At 45.5% G+C, this 6,215-nt stretch overlaps 1 long non-coding RNA gene across 1 annotated transcript in view; it reads right to left on the bottom strand.

Annotated features, from left to right (window-relative positions):
- Positions 1-5,632: 5,632 nt before the first annotated feature.
- Positions 5,633-6,215, bottom strand: part of LOC109302436 — a 6,131-nt gene continuing 5,548 nt past the window's right edge. Inside the window, exon 4 of the long non-coding RNA XR_002098770.1 lies at positions 5,633-5,909. This is a non-coding gene — a long non-coding RNA (uncharacterized LOC109302436). The remainder of the gene's footprint in view (positions 5,910-6,215) is intronic.

The raw sequence follows: 6,215 nt of genomic DNA, 5'->3' as shown, positions 1-6,215 counted from the left end.
TTCTGCTAAATAGCTTGTCACAAGGATACAAAAAAGGTCACCGTATTCCAATATATTGTGAACTTCTGATTACACAGATGTTCAATGTGATCCTGGTAATAGCAAAAGTTGGCATCACGGCAATGGGATGTGGGGAGCATCATGTGCATGTGTACACATGCACATGGCCACCAGGCAGCCTGGAAAGCAAATTCCACAGGAAAGTCTGGTGGCAGGGTGAGAGAGGATTGAGGCCCCTATAGTGAAGAAGGGAGGGGTTGGGCAGGGCTGGGACAGGGCCTGGGGCTGTTGCCTAGCCTGGGCTGTGCCGAGGCCTGGAATGTGTGGCTACAGGGCCTGGGTGGGGACCAGGATGGGGCTGTGGGCAGCTGGTCTGGGGAGCAGCAGGGAGCTGGCTCCCCACCACTGTGCACACTCCCAGGGAGGGGCATGGGGACACATGACCCCCAGATTTGTGCATGGATGAGGCCCCCCCCAGCAGACCCCCCCTGCTGTGGGCTTGGGCTCACCACCCTGCTGCCTTCTCCCTGGGGCCTTCACAGCCCAGCAGGTGGGACCCGGCATGGCAGGGCAGACGGGCAGGGAAGCTCGATGCTGCTGCTGTGAGCGCTGCACGACCCTGGTGAGGCACTCCCTGCCCACCTGGCAACAGAGAGAGGCACAGCTCAGCACTGCCACCCCTGCTGCTGCCAGGTGGGCCTTGCCATCATGGTGCAGGACTTGCGGTGGTGGCATTGTGCTTCCCTGGCACACTTCTCTGCTGTGCCAAGTCCTGTCCGCTGGGCCATGGAAGCCCCAGAGGGAGGGCAGCAGGGCAAGAAGCCCAAGCCTGCAGCAGGCAGCCCACATCTGTGCCCCCCACAGGCTCTGCTCAGGCCATGCTGCCCATAGGGGAGGGGGAGCCAGGATCCGTACTCCGCTCAGCCGAAGCAGCCACTGCCTTCTACATGCAGGAGCTGGGGCTCAGGTGCTGCTGCAGGAGGGTAGGGGGCTGCAGGTCCAGGTTCCTGATCCCATAGCCCTGGCAGCTCTAGCAGGGCTGGGAGTTCAGGGGACTGTGGGTGGGGGGTAAGGGGTACCAGCAGGGCCAAGGAATTGTGGTTGGGGATTGAGGGGCACCAGCAGGTCTGGGGGGCTTTGGGTGGGGAGTGAGAGGCAATGGCATGGGCAGGGCACCAGAAATCAGGGCTGTTCAGCACCTCAAAGCAGTGAGGGGGGACAGCCAGAGCTGGACCTGTGTCCTGGTGAGCAACAGGGGCAGGGGGAGCTCTGGTTTTCCGTTATACACCCAAAATCAAACACCAAAATATATAGGTATTTAGAATTAATTTTATTATAGTGATTGAGGCACTCAAAGGCTTCCACATTGCTTTAAAATTGTAAATATATCAATAAAACACTGTTCAATTGATATCTATATATATAGTGGTGTTTCATTTTAATCATGGAAAAAGGCAATTTTGGAGTTTTTCATCAGAGACTTTTTGACATTTTAACAGAAAACCAGGATCTGTGCTTATCAGTTCAATCAATGCAGTTTAGGTTAACCTGCAAGGGGTTTTTTGGGTTTCTTGGGTTTTTTGACTGTCTGTACATTTATGTGCATTTTTCTTTCAAAACCGACTTCAGTCTGTGGTCTTGTCTATACTCACAGCTTAAAACGAATGGAATCTCATCACCACTTTTCTAAAAGATGAATAAGAAAAACTGGGGCCCAGACCCTGTACCTGGGGCCTGAAGCAGATGTCACCTTTTTGCCACTATAATTTTTATGCCAGCCCAAGACCAAGTAAATAGATGTCCATGCCCCATGTTGTGCCACAAATGCCAAAACGGTGGCAGCAACAGTAGTTAGTAGAACATTTCTGCTGGGTTTTTTGCAGCAGATGTTTGTTTGCTTTGTGGCAGGAGAATGGGAATTCCTGGGGTGCACAAAATGGGTTCCACACTTGCAGAAGTACTTTTCAGGACTCCTCTAGCAATCATCACAGCTAATGGGGAAACCCTGGAGTCCCCTGCCTCTAGAGCTGTACTGAGTGTTGATCTACAGAATTGGGACAGCAGGGTGGTCCAACTTTGCTGGACAACAGGCAGTGTATAGTTCACCCAGTGAAGTGGATCAGTTATGTTGAGACGTATCCTGGCAGAGCTGATCTGCTTCATTTGACAACTTCTGTTTATAGTCGAAGTAGAAGGTACATAGCTGCATAATTGGCCAACAGTTTGGGATGCAATATTGTCCATTCTAAACTACTGAGAGTACTCAGTAGGGCTATGCTTCTGTCAGGCAGGTGCCCACAGGAAACAGAATCGCTCAAGCACAAATGTAAAGTTGGACAAGTCCTGAAATTGTAATTGAAGAAAAGCCAGGGAGAGGAGGGTTCTCCCACTTTTTTCCACCAACAGCTTAGTGCAGTAAGAGCCAACTTTTTTGCCAGGCTTGCTATAAAGTAAGCCCTGTGCCCTCCCAGAGTGCCACTCCAATCTTCTTACTCTGCCCAGTCTTTTGCTTTACTTTCTGTCCCCTGCCCAATCTGTTGCTCTGCTTTCTGCTTGCTGCCTTAGCTGCCACATGTTCCCTGGTCTCTTGTTGATCTGCTGTGCACCACACATGGAGGCTACCCATTTCACTTGCAGCATGCATACCATGAGTTGGCCACCTCTGGTCTAATGGTTAGGGATTTGCCCAATAGATCTAAATCCTGGGCCACAAGGCTGACCTAGAAGGTTTTGAACTTGCCATCTCCTTCTTCCCAGAAAAAATACACTAACATTCAAGCCAGAGGCTAGGTATTGTCTAGCAGACTCACCAGACCTTTTCTTGCAGCTAGTGTACTGCACCTAACTGGTAAGCTAGCAAAGGTAAGGCTGAATCTCAAACTGTGCATCACTGCTCAAAACTACAGGTATGTGGCTGTGTACCTGCCCCTTAGGCATGTCAATAGGAATCAGTAGGCTCAGACCCCAAGAGTCTACAGCACTGTTGCTCAACCTTTTGGTGTGGCATAACAGATGAGTTACACAGGGCTCCTCAATGGGCCAGACTGAACCCTGTGTGCCAGAATCAGGCTCCACACTGTCTCTGCTCAGACGACCACCCAGTTGGGGCCCTGCACCGCCTCCCTCAGCCATATGTAGCTTCCTGGGGCCCAGCACCACAGGATAAGGTCCTGTACTACCTTCAGCTACCCACTGTGTGCCCAGATCAGACCCTGGGCCATCACTGAGCAACATGCTATCTGGCTCATGGGGCTTCCCATGTGTCTGGAAATTTGGCAGCAGAGGAACAGCAGTTGCTGCCATTGCTCCTCTGCCATCAAATTTCCAGACCTGTGGGGACCCCTGGGGGCTGAATGGCATGGATCTACAGACCAGATCTGGCCCATGGGTTGGAGCTTGAGCACCTCTGGTTTACAGGAACTCGTATTTCTAATTCAGTGAGAAGCATTCCTCCTTTGAGTTCATACTGACCCAGTACTAATGAGTGGTGTTCTGGGCTCAGAATTGTGAAGACAAACTCTATCAAACAAGTTGTGAAACCAAGTAAGATTACATCATTGAAGAGTAACATAAAAAGCAAAGAAACAAAGTCCAGTTGCAGCCAGCTAGCGAGGTGGGAGAGACAGAGAATTATATGTTAATGAGTAAAAGGCATAATTTTGGCAGGTATGTAATATAAATTACATGTTATATAGTTAGGCATTCAGCCTAAATCTCTTCATTCCTCATAAAATGTAGCTATGTTGGTGTGGAACAGAGCAGCTATTTAACAGGGCAACCCTATCAAATGTTTTTGTCCCTTGTTTAAAATATTTTTTCCCAAAGTTTGTCCAGAGCTCAGCATCACCTTTATGGTTCAGATGGAAAAGTCTCTGACATTCCTTAACCTCATATAACCTATTTCTTTGTCATTTTTAAGTTATTTTTTTATACTGTCATGTTTGATGAGTCTCAAATTATTTCCTGACAAAGTACCCTTGTGCTGACTTATTCCTGTATACCTTCTTTAATAAATTTCTTAATGATCTCTTAGTGCTAAAAATATTTCTCTGCTTATGCATCCACTTATTTTTTTCCATTCAAATCAACTCTCTTCCGCATGTTTCCTCTCTCTTCTTTTCCAAGCACTGCATTTACAGCTGGTATGATGTTGCTGATTACTTGCAGAAAGCAGAACTGTCCAACTGCCAGCACATGGGCCTTAGGCAGCCTGCAGAAGGTTAGTGTGCAGCCCCTGAACTCTCACCCAGCTGCTGCTCTCCCTATTGCTGTGGCTGCACTACCAGCCAGAGGTGCCAGACATCCCCCACCCCCTCCCACACACACTCCCCGTTCTCTGCTTTCTGCTTCCTGCCTCACTCCAGGGTCTGAGATAGAAAAGCATGGCACAGTCTACAGTGCTAGAGAAGCTAATGGTGTGGGATCCTGCCATGGCACAAGTAACTGAAGGTGAGGCTGGGACACCTGTGTGCATGGATGCTGTGCAGTGGGGAAACACTCGTATGCAGTGCAGAGGGGGATGAGAGCACCTGTGCTCTCTGGGGCAGTATGGAGGTAGGAAGTACCTGGGTGCCTGGTACAACAGGAGAGCACGTGGGACCCTTACTGATATGGCCCCTGCAGCATTTGGCCCCCACTGATGCACAGACCCAGACCATTAAAGACTTGGACAGACCTGACCTAAAGTAATCAGAGCCCGTGTTATTGCATAGCTCATATGAAGGCAGGGTGTTATATAAACTATTTGGTTATTACCTTCCTAAATAAACTGTAAACCAATCATCTCTGTGATATGTTTACCCTCTAATAACCTGACTCCTGCTTCAGTACGAGATGCTTGATTTGCCAGAGCACTGTGATGCATCAGTTTTCAAACTTCTTTATTCTTTAGGTTAACAAAATAAACTGTAAAGTATAACATTTAAATCACATTTCATATGTATTTAAGTTTTACTGAAGAATATTATTTCTAAGTTCAGTTGCTCCTAATATTTGGGCCAGTTATATATATATAGGCACACATGCACATACACACACATATATGATTATCAACTTTTATAAAACCTCTCTTTAAAGAGGATCGAAAATGTAATGGAGGATGATTGTTTGATGTTTGTGCATGATACCAAGGGCAAAATGACTTTTTAAAAAACTTGATGAATGAAGAGAAGCAGTGAAAAATGTAATTGATAACAATCACATTATACCACCTAAATAGAATCTTGACGCTCCAAGATGTTTTTGTATCATATTGGTGCATAATAGTTTGCAGAGCCAGTCTTACTGGAAGGATATATCAAATCCAATAAAAAGGATGTGAACACAGACAAAGTCCTCAGTCACGCAGAATAAGTATATTTAGATTGCTTGCATTCTGCTGATAGAGAAAAGCATCTTACTTCTTGAAAAAAATCTTTTCAAAAAGGTTTTACTTCTATTTTTAACTAAGCAGTGTGCTGAACTATTTAATAGGCAGGGTAATTTGAGCATGATTTAAATTACGAGTGCTGCCTTCTGAATATCATGGATACTTTAGCACTGGAATTTATGTTATTTAAACCAAAACTATAAAACCAGATTTTTTTTCTCCCTAAGACCATATGAATAAATAAAGCAATGTGACAAAGCAACATGTCTTTTGACTGTGTTTTAATATTCATCACTGCAAGCGTGAAACAGTCTTTATGACTAAAGACAACAAATGATTCAGTCAAAAAATAAAAAAATAAAACCACCAAGAGCAAGAAAGTATTTAATCTGTTGAGACTTGTTCCAGGTAAGAGGTTTGTTCAGATTCCTTTCAAGAAAGAGGTCAATTAACCTCTTGAAAGTCTTCTTTTCAAAATGGAGAGCTTGTTCAAAGATGTACATGGCACAAAGTTATTTATGTACATTTGTTTTCAGATGAGCTGTGTAGCAAAAGGGAATTTGGTTAATTTAGGTTGTGACATGCTTTCCTACATGCTAGTGATGCATGAAAACATTTATTTTAAGCCAATTTTTTAGAGGCCCATGAATTGATCTATACACGTTCCAGTCTAGAGAGGATTTCAAAGTAACATTAAGATGTTTTCACAAAGATCAATGGCAGTTTGTAGTCTCTGAGTTATTACTTGAAATTAGTTGTTTACATCATTTACCATTTGTCCAGTATCTTATTGCCATATCCCTTGGTGGAAATACATAATCCCATTTAAGATCACTGCTGTTTCTGT

Source organism: Gavialis gangeticus, unplaced genomic scaffold (genome assembly GCF_001723915.1).
Source record: "Gavialis gangeticus isolate Ggan-Ray unplaced genomic scaffold, GavGan_comp1, whole genome shotgun sequence".
NCBI lineage: Eukaryota > Metazoa > Chordata > Crocodylia > Gavialidae > Gavialis > Gavialis gangeticus.
Note: the sequence above shows the minus strand (reverse complement) of the source record. Positions and strands in the feature narration are given on the sequence as shown.